At 40.4% G+C, this 24,740-nt stretch overlaps 1 long non-coding RNA gene across 1 annotated transcript; it reads right to left on the minus strand.

Annotated features, from left to right (window-relative positions):
* Positions 1 to 21,313: 21,313 nt before the first annotated feature.
* On the minus strand, positions 21,314 to 24,633 carry LOC123517696. The gene is made up of 3 exons (XR_006678542.1): positions 24,498 to 24,633; positions 22,478 to 22,751; positions 21,314 to 22,330 (listed from the first exon to the last, which is right to left on the minus strand). It is a non-coding gene; the product is annotated as an uncharacterized LOC123517696 (long non-coding RNA).
* Between the last annotated feature and the right edge of the window lie 107 nt (positions 24,634 to 24,740).

The raw sequence follows: 24,740 nt of genomic DNA on the forward strand, positions 1-24,740 counted from the left end.
GAAATTATGAGGCGGTGGGTGGAGCTTATAATTGTAACTTATTACACCGAAGGAGGTTAGACTATAAGGCGGAGGCGTGACTTCACAAAAATTAAGCCAGCGCGCCATTGGTCCACTGCTGCCCCTACGGCCCTACCTCATTACACCCAAAACATTGCCGATCACCCATTGAAAATACATGGGAACGCCTGAGTTACGCCCCTTATTTTCAGTCTTATGTCCACGTTTCGAGGCTGCCTACCATATATGTGATCATTATAGACTCGCAATACTCATGTCATACTGTGTCACGAAGATTTAGACGGTAAATCATACATACAAATGAGATAATAGTGTTTTCCAGCTTTGGTGGACTTGGGTGAAAGGTGGGAAGGTGTCTTTGGGGCAAACGTATGACTAAAATAGTTCATGTACACATGTGAATATATATGCGCATGTAGATGTAAACATGTACGTACCTATACATGTGCATTTAAATGAAGGATAAATAAACTGTATATCAGGTGAAACTGGGCCTGAAGGTTTATTTTTCTTGGTATAGCAATTACTTAACAGGTCATTCTCTCTCTCTCTCTCTCTCTCTCTCTCTCTCTCTCTCTCTCTCTCTCTCTCTTTATAGCTTTTATTTAGAATGTTGTGTGATTTCATGTCACTGTGCGTTGGAAAAGTATCAATCACTGAAATTTTACTTTACTATTTGTTCCATGTCATGCATTAAACGAGAAAAGGTAATATTTTTGTGATTTCTCCCGGAAACGTCCTGCTGAATTTCTTTCAATATTGTAGCTATTTCGCATTAACATCGTTAATAACAGGTCTACATGACATATTTAGAAAACTATAATGTGGTTTACTTAAGTTAAACCATCAGTTCTTTCTTAGTTTTCCTCTAGTAATGAAAAAGAAAGTGGCAATTTCCCATTGTTTAACACGGGAGAGGGCAATGTTTTGGGTGCAGGTTCCGATCGTATGCTCCGCCCACCGCCTCATAAGTTCCACCCACTGGCTTCACTTTTTTATTTTTTAGTACAGCGGGATAGGCACGCGGCGTCTAGTTCAATATAATGTTATGCCCGCCGTTCCCTGCGACACCACTCCCAACTTCCTTACTCAGCTTCCACAGCGGCAGCTCAGGACACCACTCAGGACGGGGATGGCATTAGTACACACAGGGATAACCTCAGCGAAGGTCCGAGGTACACTTTACTCAATAGAATTCAGGCAGGACTCACTCAGACAGGCAGGGTGCATGAAACATTTAGCATAGCTCCTTAAGTTTACTTTGGTGCAATACAGTACATTACCATGTAGTAAAAGGTGATACACACAGGACAAGAGCGGAGAACGGAGAACACACAGTGTGATGACAAGGGGGCGAAGGGCACAGCTAGGACAGGAACAGGACGACGAACTTAAGGGAAAAGAAGCCCCAGAGGACCAGACTGCCCTCATGCAGGAGAACTGGGGAGGAGCCGAGAGCGAGTACAGACGAGCAGCAAGCAACCGAGCCAAGAGCAGGGCAAGCAGACAGCAGGCCGCCTTGCACTGATTGGCTCGTCCATAAACCAATCACAGTTGGCTTATCCACCTGCTTAGTCACGCACATCCGTCCCTCTCAACACCACCACTGCAATCAATTGCAGTGGTGCCAACAAGATAGCATTGCAAACGCTACCATCACTACCACCCCCCTTCCCCGCCGCCGCAACACTAACCTCTGCTTACATCCAAAACATTGCCCTCTCCCGTGTTAAGCAATGGGAAATTACTGCTTTCTTTTTCATTATTAGTGGAAAACCAAGGAAGAACTAATGGTTTAACTTAGTTACACCACATTATAGTGTAGCGGCAGGGATAATAATATTAAGTTTTTATATATTAAGATCATAGCTGTAAGTGTAGTGACACACGTGCATCACCAGACATACAGATGCGTCCCAGAGGAAGAGAGAGTAGCTACCCAGCTCATGAATTAAAACACATTAAATTTACTTGCTTTGTAATCAGAAGTTTTAACGAATTTTTACCTCCAGAAAGTAGAGGGAGAGCTGAGCTCTTCAGAAAAGTGTCTTTCAGTGGTGTGGTCTCAATAATTTTGTAATGTCAATCAAATTTTCTATAATTACTCTGCACCAATCCTTGTGACGACTGCTAATAATCTTGCAACCCATGAGACCATAGTTGTGAGCCATTTCCCACAGTACCCACCCGTTCTTCATCCTAGCAGGTTAGTACCTACCTGCGCTCCTGTAAAATTTAACGTAACTTTAATATGAAATAGTGCTTATAGTCATATCATTTAATTACTTATACAGTACCCTCCCGTTCTTCATCCTAGCAGCAAATAGAGACAGCTACCCTCTCTTCCAGTGTGGTCCACGTGTGTGTAGTTTGGTAGGATATTCTTTTGTGGAAATAGAAAAGTGAAATCATTAGTTGGTGGCGGGGTTGGGTAAAGTGAAAGGCGGGATTGTCACCCACCATGGTACGTCCTCCCCTTTCTTCTCATGGTGTAACTAGACATCCCACAAAGTTAAGTGTATTTGCTCAAGGAAGTGGCACCATGTGGTACACTTCTCTCTGGTTAATAGTATATTGCGGCCGCAAAAACGAGTAAGTGTTTTCTTGTTCCTTTCTTGTGAGCTATGAAGCTGCATGTGCCGTCGCACAAGTGGGAAGCCGCACGTATCACTGCAACTCAATTGCGAGGCTGTGAAATTAATTATATTATGTAGCTTCCTTTTGTGCATTGTATTTTGTAGTCATTGTATTTTGTAGTGAGTGTGTATCCTCTCTGGTGAGCTGGACTGTAAAAGAACGAAACGTGATTGTGGGGAGAGAAAGTTAATTTAATAATGTTATGACCACCGCCCAAACACAGCACAGCAGCAGGGACACCACACCCAAGGTCCTTACTCACAGCTTCCACAGCCACGACCGTAACTCACTTACTCTTAGCGGCAAACCAGGACAGCATTCAGGACGGGGCAGCACAGAGATAATACTGGCGAAGGTCCGTGACTAGCGAGGAGAGCGAGGTACACTTACTCACCAGGACTCAGGCAGGACTCACTCAGACAGGCAGGAGACAATAAACACTTGGCACAGCCTCTTAAGTTTACTTGGGTACAACACAGTGCATATCAGGCAGTGCAAGGTTATTATGAATATATTCTTTAGTCGCAGGATCACGCCAAGCTGAGATAGCCTCATTCCACCGGAATTGTAAAGATATTATTATGGTAATGGGATAACTGAAGGCAAGGCTCAAATAAAACATTACACATTAATTTCTGCAGGGAATATTTTCTGACGGCCCTGGTACATGCGGCAGAGGTTGGATGCACATGTCCAAATTATTTTTGTAGCACAGATCTGCGTCTACCTTGTTCAAAAACATCTTGTCACAGACGTCACAGGTAAATCTGTTAAGTGTAAAAAAAACTGTTGGTAATTCTTTATAACAAGTCTGTCCCTCCCTTCCCCTCCATCCCCCACCACTGCCCCCAAACAAGCTTGGGGGCCTGTGGGAAATCGGGGGTTTTGGTGGCGAAAATAAGTGCAATATGGGCATAAAAAACTACGGAAAATTTCCATAATATTTCAAGTTTTCCAACCTAACCTAACCAAGCATAACCTAATCTAACCTAACAAAACTTAACCTCTAATATAACCTAACTGGACCGCCCCCTGCCAGGGCATTAACCTAACCTAACCTAATGTAACTTAGCCCCCCCTTAACCCCTCCGCTAGGGTATTAACCTAACTTAACATAACCTAACTTAATGTAACCTAATCGTGGGGGCTGCGTCTCCCATGGACTCCCCACACTAGGACATTAACCTATCATAACGTAAGCCAACCTTTATGGGGGTGCGCAGCCCCCCGTGAACCCCTCCACCCGTTAGGGCGTTAACCTAACGTAGCATAACAAGCTAACAAGGAACCTAAAAAATGATAACGTTATGCTTCTCGAGTGGCAGCGCGTGATTGGAGGGATTAGCTCTATAGATACCATGAAATCCTTATATGTCGCTACCCACAAATCCCTGTTTATACCCTCTTCCCTACGTAAAAATAAAAAAAAAAAAAAACTCGACTGGTGCTGAGGTCCATGGACTTAGAAAAATTCCTATTTCGCCGAACTCTCAAGAGCTATTACGGCCAAACTAAACGCGTGCGTCTCAATTATTTTTATGTTTACGGCAGGGTCAGCAAGCCTTCTACATATGTGAGTTTCGTGTTTGTACGTGATACAGACCTTTTCTAAAGATTAACCAAATTGTTTTATAATATGTGAGCGCCTATGGCGGTATTGAGACCAAATAATAGAGGTGAATGAGCCTTTAAGATCCTGGGTATCACTTCCCCTGTCACATTTTCCTACTTTTTTAAGGTATTACAGGTAATATACCCAGTATCCATTAATACAAAATATGCCAGATAAGGCGTTACACCACTAGTGACTGCATATCATTTAGTAGTTACATTGGCCAAGACATTTTTGCTGTGCATTCTCTCAAGTTGTTGCACTGGTCAAAGAGGCCATGATGTGTGTTCGTTCGCCCAAAGTTTTCATTGCACCACTATTGAAAATTATACCCAAATCTTTCGCAATATTGCTATAACCTTATGTCATTATCAAGAAACAGTGCAAATATCCTATCATATTTATACTTTACAATTAATGTGTTTATAATAGATAATGCGTAACCTACGAGATTCTCACGTAACTGAAAGTCAAAGTCAGAGTCACAAGCTTTAAAATGAGTAGCGTGAGCAAGTGGGAACCGTGGTCCAGCCAGAGTGCGTAGTCCGAGATGTCTCGAGAGTGCAAGACTCTGTTTTCATTTAATTCAAACTGCAAGGAGAATTCTTATAAATTTCAATATCAGTAAACAGTTATTAAATGTATTTCCTTTACATGATAATACTTATCATATCTTCATTCTCCTCATAATAGTATTTTTTATTGATTTATAACTTACAAAGTTGGCAACTCGTCTCACAGCCAATCAGCGTCAGTGTTCGCTATCACGTGACTCTGAGAGCTAACACAAGTGAACGTATCTTGAAAAACGTTCGCCTTTGGGCGAACGCTTTTTAGACCGTTCGGTTTCTGCAAAGTGCTACTGAAAACGCCTATTATATACGATGGTATGTTACCTAGTTCATATTCGTGAAAGAAATAAGGTAACTATATGAAAACCCCCAACTATATTTCATTAAAGTTACCTTTAAATTATTTAAGTATATAAGCTCCCATTAAACCGATTATATAGTAGATAAATGTATATATAATAATAATACTTATATGAAACTAGATAAAAGATAAGAATAAATAACATTCAACATATAAACCAAATAAAATATAGAAACAATTTTTACAAAAAATAACGTATATCTGAAAAAAAAAACAAATAACCACATTATTACCAATATTCTATAGATAAATCAAATGAGTATCTGGAAACAATAAAAACTTACAAACTAACTATAACTGATAATATATTTAGTGGTGTGTTATGTTGGTTGCTTTTATTCATGTACTAAGTAAAAGTAATTATATATAGATAACTGGGTTGAAATGAGGAAGTTATAATTACTGTATGAGATTCACTGATAGATAAAGTACAGTTTTCGGATATTGTAATATCATTATGAGGATATTACAATATCCTCATAATGATAGTACAATATCTTCATATTGATATTACAATTTGTTCTGATGTAAGTAAATATAAATAAAGAGAGGAAGTTCGAATTATTGCACATGAGACAATTATGTTCAGTGACGAGTTATGTTGTTGCATTTGCATACGAGGTTGGAGTAATTCTTATGTATGGTTATAAGAGGGATTGTAATGATTTGCAATGAAGAAGGCAGCAGAAGGAATTGTGATTGTCATTTGCCAGCGCATTATCAAACATTTTGTGTAAAGAAATTATTTTTTGTTATTTAAAGGAGAAAAAAAATGTTGACTGTTTATAACCAGTAACTACAGAATTTGTGCAATGTCGTGCAACAGCTTGGATCACGACGTGGTGGCAGCGGTGGGATGTAAATGTTGCACAAATTGTTGGATTGCAAAAACTTTAGTGCAAAATGTTGCAAATTGTAATCTCAAGATTGGCGCAGTAGGCATTCATATTGATGGAAGGCGAAAATATATTATATATATATATATATATATATATATATATATATATATATATATATATATATATATATATACAGTCCGCGCCAAAAGTTTGTGCGGCTCCGACGCAACAAGCGTAAAACAAATGAGAGTGAGCCCTACATATTAGGCATTTTCAGTAGCACTTTGCAAAAGGCGAACGGTCCAGAAGCGTTCGCTTTTACACGCGAACGCTGCTACTGAAAACGATAGTAACACTGCCAGACGAATCTCCCTCGTCGCTCGCCGGAAAAACTATTGTACTCTTTAATCACAGGATCACGCCAAGCTGAGACGTACAGCTAAGAGTCCCTGCGTACAGCCTCATTCCACCGTAATATAAAGATACTATTATTGGAATGGGATAATTGAAGGCAAGGCTCAAATAAAACACTACACATTTAATTTTTGTAGGGAATATTTTCTGACGGCCCTGGTACACGCGGCAGAGGTTGGATGCACATGTCCAAATTATTTTTGTAGCACAGATCTGCGTCTACCTTGTTCAAAAACATCTTGTCACAGACGTCACAGGTAAATCTGTTAAGTGTAAAAAACTGTTGGTAATTCTTTATAACAAGTCTGTCCCTCCCTTCCCCTCCATCCCCCACCACTGCCCCCAAACAAGCTTGGGGGCCTGTGGGGAATCGGGGTTTTGGTGGGGAAAATAAACGTAATATGAGCATTAAAAAAAAAAAAAAAAACTACGGAAATATTCCATAATATTTCAAGTTTTTCCAACCTAACCTAACCAAGCATAACCTAATCTAACCTATCATAACCTAATTTCTAATGTAACCTAACTGGACCCCGCCTGCTAGGGCATTAAACTAACCTAATGTAACTTAGCCCCCCCTCTCGACCCCTCCACTAGGGCATTAACCTAATTTAACATAACCTAACCTAATGTAACCTAATTGTGGGGGCTGAGTCTCCCCTGGACCGCCCCCCCACACTAGGGCATTAACCTATCATAACCTAACCTAAGCTAAACTATACGGAGGAGGGTGGGGTCAGGCCCGAGTGAACCCCATTAGGGTGTTAACCTAGTGCTAACAAGGAACCTAAAAAATGATAACGTTATGCCTCTCAAGTGGCAGCGCGTGATTGGAGGGATTAGCTCTATAGATACCATGAAATCCTTATATGCCGCTACCCACAAATCCCTGTTCATACCCACAAATCTGTTATAAACAATTGAAAATTATTTCAGTGTTTACTCTTGACTGGTGCAGAGCTCGCTGGACTTAGAAAACTTCCTATTTCCTGGAACTCTCAAGTGCTATGACGGCCAAACTAGACGCTTGCGGCTCAATTATTATTATTTTTTTTTTTTTTACGGCAAGGTCACCAAGCCTTCTACATATGTGAGTTTCGTGTTTATACGTGAAACGGACCTTTTAAAAGATTAACTAAATTGTTTTATAATACGTGAGCGCCTATGGCGGTGTTGAGACCAAATAATAGAGGTGAATAGAGCCTTAAGATCCCAGGTATCACTTCCCCTGTCACATTTTCCTACTTTATAAGGTATTACAGGTAATATACCCAGTATCCATTAATACACAATATGCCAGATAAACCGTTACACTACTAGTGACTGCTTGTCATTCAGTAGTTACATTGGCAGAGACGGTTTTGCTGTGGATTCCCTCAAATTATTGCAGTCAGAGGCCATGAAGTTGTGTGTTCGTTCGCCCAAAGTTTTCAGAGCACCACCATTAAAAAATATACCCAAATCTTCCGCAATATTGCTATAACCTTATGTCATTATCAAGCAACAGTGCAAATATCCTATCATATTTATATTTTACAATTAATGTGCTTAGATAATGCGTAATCTACGAGATTCTCACGTAACTGAAAATCAAAGTCGGAGTCTCAAGCTTTGAAATGTGTGCGTATTCTCAGATGTCTCGAGAGAGCAAGACTCTGTTTTCACTTAATTCAAACTGCAAGGAGAATTCTTATGAATTTCAATATCAGCAAACAGTTACTAACTGTATTTCCTTTACATGTTAATACTTATCATATCTTCATGCTCCTCATAATAGTATATTTTATTGATTTAAAACTTACAAAGTTGGTAACTCGTCTCACAGCCAATCACCGTAAGTGTTCGCTATCACGTGACTCTGAGAACTAACACAAGCGAACATATCTTGAAAAGCGTTCGCCTTTGGGGCGCCAAAGGCGAACGCTTTTAGGACTGTTCGCTTTTTGCAAGGCGCTATTGAAAACGCCTATTATTAACCTTTGTATTGAACTTTTTTTGTGTCATAGAGGCATCCTTTAACTGTCCAGCAATCTTACAGAAGTTTCTCCTATAATATGGCTTCTCCGTTTTCTCTATATTAGTGAACGATACTCTACGCAATGTATTCGCAATGTATCGCCCGGTATCGCGTGACGAGGCAATGGTGAGGACCACGAATGATTATGATCGTCACACCCAACTTTATGCATATATTGATTGATCGAACATGACTCAGTAAGATGGCATTTTTCAAACTTATGGCAGACGAAAGATAGATACGTCTGTTCTCATTATAACAACGAAGGTTAATGGACAGCTGAAATAGCCCTTTATCCGTGAATTACGTTTTATGGTAACGTAATTCACCGATAGAGACAGTGTGTCGAGTCTCTCATAGCCAGCTGATAATGACATCGTACATCAGGCTGTGTCAGTGCAACGCTCTGCTACTGTAACCGCCTTGGGGTATGTTTGTTTCACTGGCTCCAAGCTGGCAGTTTTTTTCAAACGGTCTGCGATGAAGGTGACCTTGACACAGTGTCAGTCTCATTGTTCCCTACACGGAGTACATGGAAAATCCCAGGCACTCTACAAAGGAGCAACTGGCAAGCATTGTGTCCCTCTACAGGTCAGGGCAGTCTGTGAAGGATATTTCTAAAATTGTAGGATTGGCAGAACGAACTGTTCAAAAGTGGGTCAAGCGCTCACAAGGATGGTGGCGCCGTGGATTTACCGGAGCATGGACACCACTCTGGGAGGCCATTAAAAGTTGCACAACGGACTGCTAATATAATCAGGCGGCAAGTCAAGGGTAGCCCACGGATTTCAGCAAGTGAAATAAAGGAAAATAACCCACTCCTGCTGGCTGATGTCTCCAAGAGGACGGTGCAGCGTACCCTCCACGACATATATACGATACCGCAGCTGTCGCCATCGCCGCAAGCCTCGTCTCACTCAGCAGTAAGTGAAGAACAGGATTGCTTTCTGCCGGAAATATTTTGAGTGGGATGCAGCAAAGTGGCGGCGGGTCCTGTGGAGTGATGAATCACTTTTTTCTGTGGCTAGGAACAGAGGTAGGAATGTGTACCGTCGCAGTAGCAGCGACCCGCTTGACCCACGCTACACACGCCTGACTGAAAAATTCCCTGACAGTGTTATGGTGTGGGGTGCTTTTGGGTACCATGGCCAGGGACAATTAGTTGTGCTGCCGAGGAATGAAAACCTCAATAAAAACACCTACCTGGAGCTTTTGTGTGACCACCTGCCTGAGTGTTTTGAGGCTTGCCAGACTGACATTTTTATGCAGGACGGGGCACCATGTCATACTGCCCGTGATGTACAGCAGTGGCTAAAAGACTGTCAGGTAGACTTTATTGTAGACTGGCCAGGAAATTCTCCAGATTTAAATCCCATCGAAAACCTGTGGGCCATCATTAAAAGGGATCTAAGGCAGCACGACACACGCACCATCCCGCAGCTGATCGAGGCAGTGCAGCAAGCGTGGAGGAATATCGACGCAGAACATCTAAAAAAACTTAGCTGATTCTGTACCTAAACGTATCAAGGAGTGCCTGAAGAAGAAAGGAAGACCATTGAAATACTAACCATTTGTAAGTACCCATTATATTAATGTTAATGTATTGTTTGATGCCCCTTACGGTTATTGTGTTGGTGCCGCACGAACTTTTGGCGCGGATTGTATATACACAGTAAGTCCTCGTTATACGGTAGTTCTTTATCTGGTAAGTTCACAGTTACAGTATTTGGAAATTACTACCCTCGATTCGATATGCGGTAAGAAAAATTCACAAATACGGTATCTGCTCATGTCATCCACGAGGGCCCAGCGCGGGGTAGCAAGGGAGATGACGTCATGTACGCCACACCTCCCGGCCACTCACAGTACTGACAAATTAAACTTGACCACCCTTGGAGCCTATTATCTCTTCCCCTCCCCCCCTTTTTTTTACTGCATTATATATTACATGCATTACTAATTAGATGAATAAATGGAATATTAAAGGGTCTATTGTAAGCACAAATCTATTCATAATAATCATGGCAAACACTAAAAGCCTACTACCATTGGCGAACCATGCAGCAACATGCAGGGCACAGATGTGCCTGGCAAGCCAGGCACATCTGTGTCAGTGAATGGTGAAAGTCGTATAACATCAAGCACGCCTTAGATAACATCAAGTCATCTTGGGACGAAGTAAAGACGTCTACCATGAACTTGGCATGGAATAAAGTATGGCCATAATGCGCGCATGACTTAACAGGCTTCGCTGAAGACGACATCTATGCAATCAGAAATGACATAGTAAATCTGTGCCATAGGGCTGGCTTCGATGAAGTTGATGATGATGATGTTCAAGATCATTTGGAAAGCCATGCTGAATTTCTCTCAAATGATGAATTTATAGAGCTAGACAAGGCATCACAAGAGGCAGAAAAAGAGGGAGACGAGGAAGAAGAACTTGTGCATGGCCTGGACATCAAAACTCTTAGAGAATGTCTCGGTAGTGTCAAAAAAGCTGTGGAAATCCTGAAGGAACATGACCCAAATCCAGCCAGGAGTAGCAAATTGGCTCATGACGTAGAGAAAAGTGTCAAGATATATCAGTAGAAATCTATGATAAAAAAAAAAAAAGCAGTTTTCCATCTACTCGTTCTTCAAGCCAGTCAGACATGCCGTCCCTGTCACACCTGCCGACCCTGCTACAGCTGCCCCTTCCTTAATATCCTCTTTCTTCAAACCATTGAAACGTGCCGACCCTGCTACAGCTGGCCCTTCTACATCTGCTTCCGACAGTGCAGACGACAACGTCTTATCCTTGTCTGCCCACTTAGCGGAAGATGAGTAAGGGCTGAAATCCCTACTGTCCCTTAGCCTCAGGAAGGACATCATCTGATAGAATACATAGCGATTGAAAAGTAAATAAAAACATTTTCTGTTTATTTCTTTTGCGAATTACTTTACTTTTTTTTAATGATTATTTTCATGTATTTTCATTTCTATAGGGGTAACTTTTGACGTGCTGGAACGCATTCCCTATTATTACATGTTATAATGGGTTCGGTATACGGTAAATTCGATATCCGGTAAGGTTTTCAGGAATATATATATATATATATATATATATATATATATATATATATATATATATATATATATATATATATATATATATGAGGCGCCTAGAACCAGAGTAACGTAAGCGATACTCCAGCCGAAATGTTAATTTTTATTGCATTGTCTTCCCCCACCTTCCTACTGTGGTGGGAAGCAGAGTAGAAGTCATAATGGACACCATAGTAGGGTCGAAAATCCTCCCAAATGCAGTTATCTGTAGATCCTTGTGTCGCTCTGGAAGCAAGGGGCTGAGCGGCTGGTGCCATAGTGAAGTAACTCCAGCCTAGCACTAGAGATAAAGCCGTGACGTCGTCTCTGACGTCACGAAGCCCCGCCCACTCGGAAGATGATTGGTAATTTAAAAGGCTGCACCTCTGTCAACAGTGAAACATTATTTCCTGTATGCTTAACCAATTCCCAGAAATATTCATATTGATACAACTTCAAACGTAGTGCAATGCTCGCCACATATCGTCACATCAATAAACAATTATACAGCTCTTTCACTTTTGAGAAGAAATCAACATCACAGTGTATACCACTATTTCCAATAATGGAATAATTTACAAATACTGTAGGCGTTCATTTGCTCTCTCTCTCTCTCTCTCTCTCTCTCTCTCTCTCTCTATATATATATATATATATATATATATATATATATATATATATATATATATATATATATATATATATATATATATATATATATATATTTATCTATTTATTTATTTATTTATTTATTTATTTATTTTATTTTATTTTATTTTATTTTATTTATTTTTTTTTCCGGTTTACGTCCGGTTCCCCTATTATATTAGGGTTAGGACGGTGCCTCTTGACAGAGGAGTCAGGAGGACTTTGGTTTGGCATTTGGGAACCGTTACCCCGAGTGGATGCCCTTCCTAACCTCGGACCGTGGCCAGGATTGAAACCCGTGCGCTTGAGAACCCTGAGACCCACAAAGCGCGCGTGGTGCCACTGCACCACGGCGGCCCCATATATATATATATATATATATATATATATATATATATATATATATATATATATATATATATATATATATATATATATATATTATTGGTACTGTTCATGGAAAAAAAATAGACAATATAGCTATATCATTATGTTGGTATTTTGAGGAAATATCATGTGGGTATACCAATGAAATATTCAACATAAAACAAAATTAATTCATCACTATCGAGGAAGGCCACGTGAATCACTCGCCATTCACACCCTGGTGAGCGGAGCCTCATGACGTCACGAGAATTTAACTTCATGACTGTTTCTGAACCCCTCACCAACGAGAGGCGACTGTGGATTCAGCTGCTTATTTTACTCTTATGAGAACATTAAAATCAAAGCTAGACAATAAAGGATGCTGGATAAAATTAGGTAGGGGTATAAAACATACTCTGGCAAAGTTTCATCTTCCCACTCTTTGATATAAAGTTATTCGCGAAAAACAGCGTATCAGCAGCTCTGAATCTCATAGTAGGTTAAGATAATTTAATATTCTGACTGACACACACACAAGATTAGATTAGGTTAGGTTAGGTTAAGATAATTTAATATTCTGACTGACACACACACACACACACACACAAGATTAGATTAGGTTAGGTTAACACAATTTAATATTCTGATACACACACACACACACACACACGATAGCTCAGTGGTTAGAGCGCTGGCTTCATAAGCCAGAGGACCGGGGTTCGATTCCCCGGCCGGGTGGAGATATTTGGGTGTGTCTCCTTTCACGTGTAGCCCCTGTTCACCTAGCAGTGAGTAGGTATGGGATGTAAATCGAGGAGTTGTGACCTTGTTGTCCCGGTGTGTTGTGTGTGCCTGGTCTCAGGCCTATCCGAAGATCGGAAATAATGAGCTCTGAGCTCGTTCCGTAGGGTAACGTCTGGCTGTCTCGTCAGAGACTGCAGCAGATCAAACGGTGAAACACACACACACACAAGATTAGAATAGGTTGGGTCAGTGGTTTCCAACCTTTTTGAATTCTGGCCCCCTTCATAAATGACAAGTTCCCTGCACCCCCTCCATTCTAGTTTAAATACTGCTATTTACTGTCATAGTAAATAGCATAATTGTTTCATTCTTTAGTTACTTAGTAGCATTTGAAATAATTTATAATTGTATTTAGACAATAACATTTCATAATTCATATCTGAAATGTTTTCTCAACACTTAACCAATTATGTATTCCATCAAAATCAATAATGTTCATATATAATCATATAATAAGTCATTTTTCTACTTTATGAAGTGCTTACGCCCTTCCCCCCTCCTGGCAGCCCTTCGTGCCCCCTTAGGAGGGTGTGCACCACAGGTTGGAAACCACTGGGTTAGGTTAAGATAATTTAACATTCTGACACACACACACACACGATTAGATTAGGTTAGGTTAACATAATTTGATATTCTGACACTGACACACACACACACACACACACACACACACACACACACACACACACACACACTCACACAATGTGTGGTCCCTGTTCACCTAGCAGTAAATAGGTACGGGATGTAACTGGAGGAGTTGTGGCCTCGCTGTCCCGTTGTGTGGTGTGGTCTCAGTCCTACCCGAAGATCGGTTTATGAGCTCTGAGCTCGCTCCGTAATGGGGAAGACTGGCTGGGTGACTAGCAGGTGACCGAGGTGAATTACACACGATTAGAATAGATTTGGTTAAGATAGTTTAATATTCTGACTGACTGACGCGCACACACTCTCACACACACTTGGCGGCAATAAATCAACAAGCTGAGAAAAAAATAATTTACTTGCTTCTGAAACAGCCCCGGGGGGGGGGGCCCGTTAAAATAAGGCGCCGCAACATCAGCGGACATTTGGCGCCGCTACGAAATGTTAAAAAGATATCGTAAAATTAAAAAGACATCGTAAATAAAAATAAATAAATAAATAAATAAAAAAAAAACTAAAAGCAATTAAAAACTACAAAACTAAAAACAAAGTAAAATTCTGAAATCAAAACTAACTAAAATACAGTATACAATCAAAGTAATAAAACATTAAAATACATATAATATAATCAAATAAAATTCACAGCTTTGGGAGAAGGCCAGCTTCTCCCAAAAAACGAAAAACATCATGGCCCTGGGCCAGGCACTCTGGTCCAAGGACCTTTGAGATATAAAAGACACCGCTATCTCTACTGCGACAGCGGTAGAGGTAGTGTAAGTCAGTCAAACTAGGGTAATCCACTAGGAGGTGCCGAACCGTTAGCGGCACCAGAGTCATCACAGTAAGGTTGAGGGTCCCTGGTCAGGAGGTACCTTTGTGTAATGTACGTGTGACCTATACGAAGTCGCGCCAATAAAGTCTGTGCACGGCGATCCCGGACATGGGTGTATGTCCACAGAGGGAGTGAGGAAGTAGTGATCTCTCCCATTTTCGATGTTGCGACCCCCGTTAGCTATCTCCTCTGCCAAATTGCTGCAACCGCCACACGAATTACATAAAATACATCTCGAAACGGAACAGGTGAAGGAGATGGAGCGCGACTTGCTGCCTCTTTAGCGAGGCGGTCTGCGTGTTCATTCCCTGGAACACCAACGTGACCAGGGACCCAACAGAACCCATCACGATATCCTCTTCTGGTAAGTAGATATAGCCACTCTAGGGCTGATAAAACCAATGGGTTAAGGGAGATAGTAGAAGAGAGAGTAGTAAGAGCACTGCGACAGTCACTAAAAATTGTAAAAGACGAAACAGGGAGAGTAAAAATGATCTATAAAGCTAGGACTATGGCAGACAGCTCCGCCGTAAAAACGGACGCCACTGAAGGAAGGCTGCCACACCGATAAAAAGAGGGAAAAACTACACTAAACCCGACGCCTGTGTCGGATTTGGAACCATCAGTAAAAACAGGAATATCATTAGAATGGATAAAAAAAAGTTCTAAAAACCGTGTGTGGGACAGAGCTGGCAGTAAATCCTTCTTACCATCAATGGCAGGAGGGCATAATGACACAACAGGAAGCTGCCAATAACCAACTCGTGGGAGCCGGAAAGAGAGGACAGGAGTGGGGTCGATGGACAAATCCAACATGAGGTTTGTCACTCAAAGGCTATAAGGTTTAGGTAGACTCGGTCGAGTGACATACGCTTGCGAACTCAGCCCCGCGACACCACCATCTTCTATCGCCTATTTCTCCGGCCCCCACGCCCTCACACGCCGCCCACGCCACCCACAGTTCGACAAAGGGCGCCACTTACCCTGACGGCAGTAAGGGTTGCTGACGCCATAGGGTTACGCTGGAAATGACGTCCAAATTGGCTACTTGACACTCGGGCACAACATCGTCATCCTTTCACCCCGCCATCTCAGGACACACTAGTTCATGTATCTAGTTTTCATTTTATTCTTAATTTGACTTACTCAGATTTCGTCGTTGTTTAATTTTTTTTTTTTCCATATTTTCTATTTTGGTTTTTTGATAGTTTTGGTTTAATTTCAGTTTTTGTTTTATTTTTTCGTAATGTCGAGATTTTGAAGGTTATTTATTTATTTATTTTTATTTTTATTTTTTTTTTCCTTGTTTGAGGAACTTTTGTTATTTGACTATTTGTTAGATTTTTGTAGTTTATTTTGGGTTAGATTTAATTTAGTTTATTTTTTCCTTAATTTCTTTTATTTGTCGATATTTTAACGGCTTCAAAACTGGAACGTTCTTTTACCTCGAGTTGATTGCTTGATTGATACATTTATTGATGCATTAATAAATAAATACAACAAAGGAGGAGCATGGACCTTGCCACCCCCCACTGGACAAAGACTTAAGGTTAAAGTATCAAAAAATATAACACTAGACAGTATACATAACAAGAATATAAGTACTTCAATAAATAAATACAGATATTGCACATCTACAGCCTGGGAGCAAACTTCTTTTACCTCGAGTTTTGAATATGATTAGAAGATTTTATTGACATTAGGAAGGGTCTATAGAAGTCAGCTGATTAATGGCCAGTGTCTTCATTATTCTAATATTCACATAAGTTTCTCAAGCTGTGTAAGATCACCATGCAACACCTCAGAATGACGCCAAACAAACAAAACTTGCTACAAACATCTAATATAATATAGAAATCACCCCCATACACACACACAAACCACTTACAACACTCACAACACACCAAAAACACACTCAAAACAAACAAAATTCACCCAAACACTATCAAAACTCATTAGATACACTAAAATTACTCCTGCACGCAACCAAGACACTCCACACACACGCAAACGACTTAAAATACTTAAAATAACGGAAAGCACACTCAAAACACGATGCAACATGTCAAAATGCCCATAAACACACCTAAAACACACCAAAAAATCACTCAATATACACCAATATGACCCCCCACACACCCAAACCACTTAAAACACTTAGTAATATTCCCAAATCCACTCAAAATACCATGTAATATCTTAAAATGCCTCGAAACACACAAAATTCACTAGAAACACCGAATTATACCCAAATCACCCCCACACACCCTAACACATACCTACACCACTTATATCACTCAAAATGAACGCAAACCAGACTCAAAATATTATACATCCCTCAAAATGGTTCCAAAACACACTCAAAACACCCAAATGCTCAAATACACCTCCACACCACACTCAACCCACGCAAAATATACCTAAGAGATCTAAAACACACTGGAAACACACAAAACATACTCACAACACCTTGCAACACTACGGAACACACTTAAAATACCCAAAATATACACTAACACCAACAGTATGCATTATAAAGAATGCTAGGATTAAAAGGGACACTTACCTAAATGTTACACCTTGGTTCCTTCTCCTATTCCGCCTCTATTTCTCATTTCTTCATCATTCTCCTCCTTTGTTTCTCTTTCTTCCTCCTTGTATTGGTTCCATCTACACGTCTGAGCCTAGAAATACATCAAAACGCTAGATATTAGACAAACTATTGAGGAAATGATGGGTGACTTAAATATTGTAGCTTTACTGCTTCTCTTCATCCTCCCTTTCTCCTTCCTTCCTCTTTATCCTCCTTTATTTCTCCTTTCTTCCTCCTGCTACTATTATCTACACACCTGGACGTAGAAACACACGAAATCACGTAGAAATCACCAGATATTAGGCAAAATATTGACGAACTGGGGGTTTGGAAAAGCGGCGCCAGCCTGAGGGTATGGTGACTCACCACCTGGGCTGTGGTCATCACAGAGAACGGGAGCAGGGGTGACTCGGCTAAATTACGTAAATAATTTAATTTTAAAAATGACTTTTTGAAAAAACGAAGCCACGGCCGAATGCTTGTTATTTTATGACGTGATAAATACCTAAACCAATTTTCAAATTATCAAAATATCTCCAGCTCAACTAGTTCTTAAAAAATGTCTAAGTTAAGTACGTTAAAAGTACAAAAACATTTTAACCCATAAATCTCTTAAAACGTCCTGTAAAGTCAAGCCATTTTCACTTCGCGAGTATTTTATCACATTTCAGGGAGTCTGAGCTGTCTTTTAGGGCATTCTACAGAGAGTTAGACCGAGAAGCAGAAACGTGAGCAAATAAAATAAAGAAAAATAAGAGCTTTATACAACAGCACCAAACACCATTTCAAAGTCCACATATTTCACTCAATAGATTGATTTCACACTTAAAAGAGGACAGACGATTCTTTGATATTATAAAGGCCCACTTATACCTTCAAATAAAAAAACTGAAATTGGAATATGGAAAATTTTGACCATTTTGGCAACTCATATTTAAGCTATAAAACACCATTAAACGCCCCATATTGACCCAACATAGGTGCGGAACACACTTCAAACACAACGAACTATTTATAGAAAGCATAAAAACACCATAGAAGCGTAAGATTAGCGTTAGCAAATAATATGAAAAAAAGTAGTTTGACCCCGCAGGCTGCCGTTGGTGGGACAGGGTCGGCGCTCGGGTGTCGGGGTGGGGCCAGGGGGGCCGGAGGCAACGGCCGTGGCGGGCTCCATTTGTTGCCTTTATCATGTCACCACAACAAAATTACGCCATATCGGAAATATATGACCATGGATATGAAATGGTACACCAGTGGGTGCATTCTGGGACATGCTTGGCTTACGGTAAGTTAAAAGAAAGAAAATAACAGCTGGTAATAATGACTTGCTTCATAACTGCTCGTTATATCTAACACCTTTTCAATATTTAGGCACTGTTTTCACTCTCACATGTAAAGGACACCTACAACTAACTGAATGACCTTAAAAGTACCTTAAATAAGTGATCTTGAGGCAGTGTGCATGGAGTGGTGAAGGTTTGCACTGCTTCCCAAGGTGCTTGCTTCTTGCTGTTAAACACTGCGGGAATATAGCAACACTGCACTTGTGTGTGTGTGTGTGTTTGGGTATATTTAGGTAGGTTCTGGAGATGTTTGGGGGTGTTTAAAAGTGTTTGAGATATATAAGTGTGTGTGTGTGTGTGTGTGTATGTGTGTAGCAAGACTGTACAGTACAGCCCACCACCACTGTTACCACCATCACCATTACCAGACCACTACTGGCGCTTCAAGCCAGGGCTGCCAGATTTTTTTTCACGAAATTATCGTACCTAAGCTTCAAAATTATTGTTTTCTCCCCGAAATTGTCGTACCAATTTTTGGGAATTATGGACTAAATTATCGTACAAATACACCAAAATTAATGAATAATTTGCAGTTTAAAGCTTATACTATATGAGAGGTTTAATAAATTATTTAATATAATCAATTGAAACTTTATTAAATAGGCATAATATCATGTTAAATCTCTTATTAATGAGACACAATACTTTTGCAAATACCACATGTCGTTTTATTCTTTATTGTGACATCTTTCTCTTCGTTATCGTGTCCAGTTATGGTTATTTGATAAAGCAGGAAATATTTAATAGTATCTAGTTGTACAGCGAGTGTCTGCTGCTCCTACGGAACGAGAATCAAGGTGTCTAAAAGGCGGACTATAGTATTTCTCTCATTCTCTAATTCTACCACCTGTTATACGAGTATTTCTAACAATAAACCAGGGTGAAAGGATAGTAAGTAGAGGAATATAGATATTTTTCTATAAACATACACTTCTAACTTGTTAATTATATAGGAATTCATTGACTTATCTATCTGCCTACCTATCCATCTATCTGTTTGTTTATCCAACTATCCATTTACATATCTATCAACCCATCAAATTAACCGCTTATCAATCTATCTTCACACAAGCATATAAATACCACCAACACCACCACTACAACCACTGCCAGTACCTGCTCCTGCCCACCTTAGCCCTCATGAACGGGAGTGTGTTAGTGATAGACGAGGGACACAACGGCTTTATCAATTGCATCGCCAATATTAGCCTATTGTGTCGTGTTAACTGACGACACACCCTTCCCGACCTACACGGCTACGGACCCACGTAGCACGGGCGTGGGCGTGGGAGTTGGTGAGATATGTGTTGTCAGGCGCTTATCCGATTCCCTTTCCCTCTATCGTCTTCAGTGGTTCTCTACACATTTGTCAGGTCCCTACACGTGCACACTTGCGTACGGCAACATGTGCCGGGCCACGCGCACCTCACCTTTCATATGGTAAACTTCTTAGCGCCCTCGTACCGCGCGGTACTTTTTTTTATGCCAAGGAAGGACGCTGCCAGTCAACCAGACAGTCAGTGTGTGTCAGCCATTCAGTCAATCATTCAATCAGTTAGCCAAATAGTCAGTCAGCCAAACAGTCACTTTGCTAGAGTCATCTGTCAGTCAGTCAGTGAATCTTTCAGTTAGACAGGCAATCTATCCGTCAATCAGTATATTCATGAGCCGTTCAGTCAATCAATCAATATTAATTATGCAAAACAAGGAAACACACCACAAATAATTACCTCCACAATCACTACCACAATCACCACCACCACCACCACCAATACACAACACACTGACACCACTACCACCAACACTTTTTTATGGTGCCTACACAGTTGCATCGTTTCATCGTTGCGTATCACCCTGTGATATGATACGGTGCAACAGGGTATTTTACCCACTGTTGCGTGTCCGCGTGCTGTATCATCGTTGAGTGATGCAACAGTGTCATTCAGTTTCTTCCTGAGTGCAAATGTGCAATTGTCTGTGGCTGCGTTTAGTTTTATTCATTATCATCAAATCAGTAGAAAGAAGTGAGTGACGGCGTTGGTGGGTGTCTACATTCTATGCAAGTAGGCACATGTCCAATGGAACAACCATTTTGGCTGACTTAAAATTTCAGCATGTGACGAGGAGAGAGGCGATTGCGATATAGTGTGTTGAGGGAAGTAGCAACTGAATGCATGCCAGTTTGGTGACACTGGTATGCATTCTGTTTAACATTACTAGTATTTCCATGCAACTATATTGTGGCATCACATCACCTAAGTTGCTGTAGCGATATGCAAGAAATTGTTTGCTAATTTAACTTCACTTGCAAACCAGATATTGTTCTGCATCTCTTTTTTTTATTTTTTTTTTATTTATTTATTTCTTTTTTTTTATACCTGTGGGCTTTTCACGGGAATTTATGGGCTAAAGGGGATACTTATTAAGGGTACCTCCTATTTCAAAGTCCACCCGCTAGGAAACCTCTTTTAACTGATATGAAAACAGATCGATACATTATGCATTTTATTATTATATTGCCATTAGAAATATATAGGAGTATCGTTCACAACACATCGTCATATCAATAGGAATAAAAAATAAATATAAGTAACAAAAACTGCAGTACGTGATAAAACATTGGCCAGAAACTTAAATCAAATATTGCATTGAAAGACTCGCAAAACATCATCTTTGGAAACACGTAACAATACCTTTGTGCTTCACCCCAGAAAATAAAAAACGACACTTTTGTTGTCTATCTTCGAGACACAAAAGAAGGAACACGTTCTTGTGATCACTACAGACAGAGCCATGTCTACACCACACCTTCCAATAGGGTGAGAAGCACTCCACTACTACTACTACCCTTAACAACTACTACTTGGTACTAATCTACTGTCATGGCCTGGCAACAAGACACATCGTGTCATCCACCGCGACGCACAGCTGTTGATGTGTGACTAGCCAGTATGCTCGCTACACTCCCTCACTAAGAAGATGGCGTCTCCTAACAAGGAACGTTATCTTCACTCAATACGTGGTGAATTCCAACATGGAGTGAACACGTTTGTCATTTGGTCCTTAAGGCATAAATGATCATGATAGGTGACAGGAATGATGAGTGATGAGTAGAGGACTCGTGTCCCAAGAGGTTACTTTCCTCTGTTGGTCTACGTTCTCCTCTTTTAAATACAATATACATATGTACACTACATGCACATTCCTATCACAATGCTATGCACAACTTCTACATACCACGGTTTTCTGCTGGTGTACATAAAGCATTGCAAAAAACCTTACCATCTACAACTGTGTACAAAATCTACAAATTTATCCCCCAAATCTACAAATGGTCAACTACACCAGTGATGAAAATTCGTGGCCAACCTTCAGAACTTCACTGGTACGTTATACAAGAATCACCCTCTTCTTCCTCCTTCTCCTGCTGCTCTTGTTCCTTTGGCTACACCGGCAGTAGCAGTCTCGTGGCTGTTGTATGTCTTGCACGCTCACTCCAAACACTTCCCTCTCTTCTTTGGTGTTAGTAGTACTGAATCCTGGAACAAGATTTGGAACAATATTGAAATGGCGTCAACAGTAATAAGTCCTGAAAAAAAAAAAAAAAAAAAACAAGAAAGAGTTCAAAACCTTTTAAAATGAGACACGTGGAGATAAAAGTGTAATGTGCAAACCACAATACTCACATCATGATCACTCAACACTTCATTCTGTGCTTGCTTCGCTGTAGTCATACTCCTATGGGAGGAATATAATACCGTCCTGTTCAATGGTGCATGCAGCCGCGCGCTCCTGTCCACCTCAGTGCCTGTTGTCTTGTGGTACACTGGGTGGGTTGAGGAAGCTTGTGTGGATGATAACACGTCGACGCATCTTCAGGAACCCGACAAACATCTGTACAGTGAAAATGGATGGTCCCGCATGGAGAGGATCTGGGCGACTCCACGCACTCGTCAACGTCTGAGTGCGGAGAAATACACTCAGAAACACAGATTTATTATAAGTTAAGGAGAAAGGTTAAAAGAGAGGGAGTAACGAGAGATTTACACGCATTTCAGGAACAAATATTCCGGAATACGTTAAGGAAAACTACAAAAATTACATCACTAATAAGAAATGCATATGGGAAGACAAAATTGTACTTAATCATAAAGAACAACCTATCCGCAAATCGCTGATCTGTCAGATGCCCACATCATAAGTGAAATATGAGAAATATGAAGAAACAAGAAATAAAGAAATATGGATGTATGATAGTTCGCCAGTATGCGGTGTGTTGCCGTATCCAGCCATAAAAGAGATTAGGAAGGGCAGGAAGGTCAAAAGGAAACATTTAATGACCCAAGCCAGTTGACCCAGGGCAGTCCGGGCAGATATATATAGCCCAGGTCAGGTAAACATTCTGTGGTGGTGTTGTCGTTCTTGGATGTTGTTGATACCACACGTGGAGTTCACGTGAGCTTGTACTTGATTGGTGAACGGTACATTCTGAGGGGCGTGTTGTGTGGGTCAAGGCACGCCCCCACAAGTTCCTGAAGGGAAATTGTAGAGGATTGGGGCAGAGAGAGAAGAGAGAAAGCAGAGAGGACAACCGCGGCTGCATAGCTGAGCTGAGGGCAGCATGAAAGCTTTGTACTTCATAACCAGTAACTGGAGCTATAAGTTGCAATGCAGTCCTTGAGGTAAATTAGAATGGAGGAGGAATCATGATAGGAGGTTTAGGTGTTTTTTTTAGTATGTATTGATGTGTTTGTATTTTGGTTCATAATGACGTCGTTATGTACTTGCGTTTCATTCATGAGTAAAGGAATTTGCATACGGCCACCTACGTGTGTGCATGTGTGTTGTTCTGACGAATAATTTACATAACATATTTACTTGTATGTATTCGTATACGTAGTTAACGTAGTTCTATGTGTGGGTTCCAAGAGAAAGAGATGCGTTGTGCAAAGTTACTTGTGTGGAAATATCAATATTTGTCATTATATTTCGATGGTGTTACGTTGTCATTTTCGTGAACGGAATAAGGTAACTATATGGGTATGGTGATATATTTGGTAGTGTGTTACGTTCGTCGCTTTTATTCATGTACCAAGTCAAGGTGATTCTTATATATATATATATATATATATATATATATATATATATATATATATATATATATATATATATATATATATATATATATATATATATATATGGGTAGCTGGTTGAAAGGGGGAAATATTGTACTTGCTACATATGAGATTTACTAATAAATAAAACACAGGGTTCAGATATTGTAATACGTTATGAAAATATAATGGACGACGCTGAAGTGAAATCCGATTTGATATGAGAATATGTACGAGATTAAAGTAATTCTTATGGATGTTTGTAAGAAAACTTGTGATTTGCAGTGAAAAAGGCAACAGAAGGAGTTGTGATTGTTACTTGTCGGCGCCGTATCGAACACTTTTTGTATAGAAAAACCTTTGACTGTCAGTAACCAGTAGCTAGAGAACTTGTGCATCGTCGTGCAACAGCTCGGAGCACGACAGATCTTAGTCATACTCGTGAAACTAAATGCATTTTCATGTATGCTAAGAATAACAAAAGTACCCTTGAATACCATGATAACTTTTTTAGGCTGCTAAATGTAGAGGTGAAGGGCTGAGAAGTTTAAGAAGACACACCGTAGAGTGACAGTGACAGTCCAGGCCTCACCTTCACAGTTGAACTTCCTGATGAGTCAGTATCCTGGCCGGCACTGGCAGTAGTATGACTCTCGAGTGTTACTGCACAGGGGCTCACACCCGACATTCTTCTCCCGGCACTCATCAGTGCCACACAGCTGCACAAACTCATCCTGCCACAAGGAAGGCATTTGCATCAGTACTGTCAAGTTGTGATCTTTTATTATACTGTATACATTGTAAGAAAACCTGCAACTTTTATATGAAACAATGG

The sequence above is a fragment of the Portunus trituberculatus genome, chromosome 42 (genome assembly GCF_017591435.1).
Source record: "Portunus trituberculatus isolate SZX2019 chromosome 42, ASM1759143v1, whole genome shotgun sequence".
Taxonomy (NCBI): Eukaryota; Metazoa; Arthropoda; class Malacostraca; order Decapoda; family Portunidae; genus Portunus; species Portunus trituberculatus.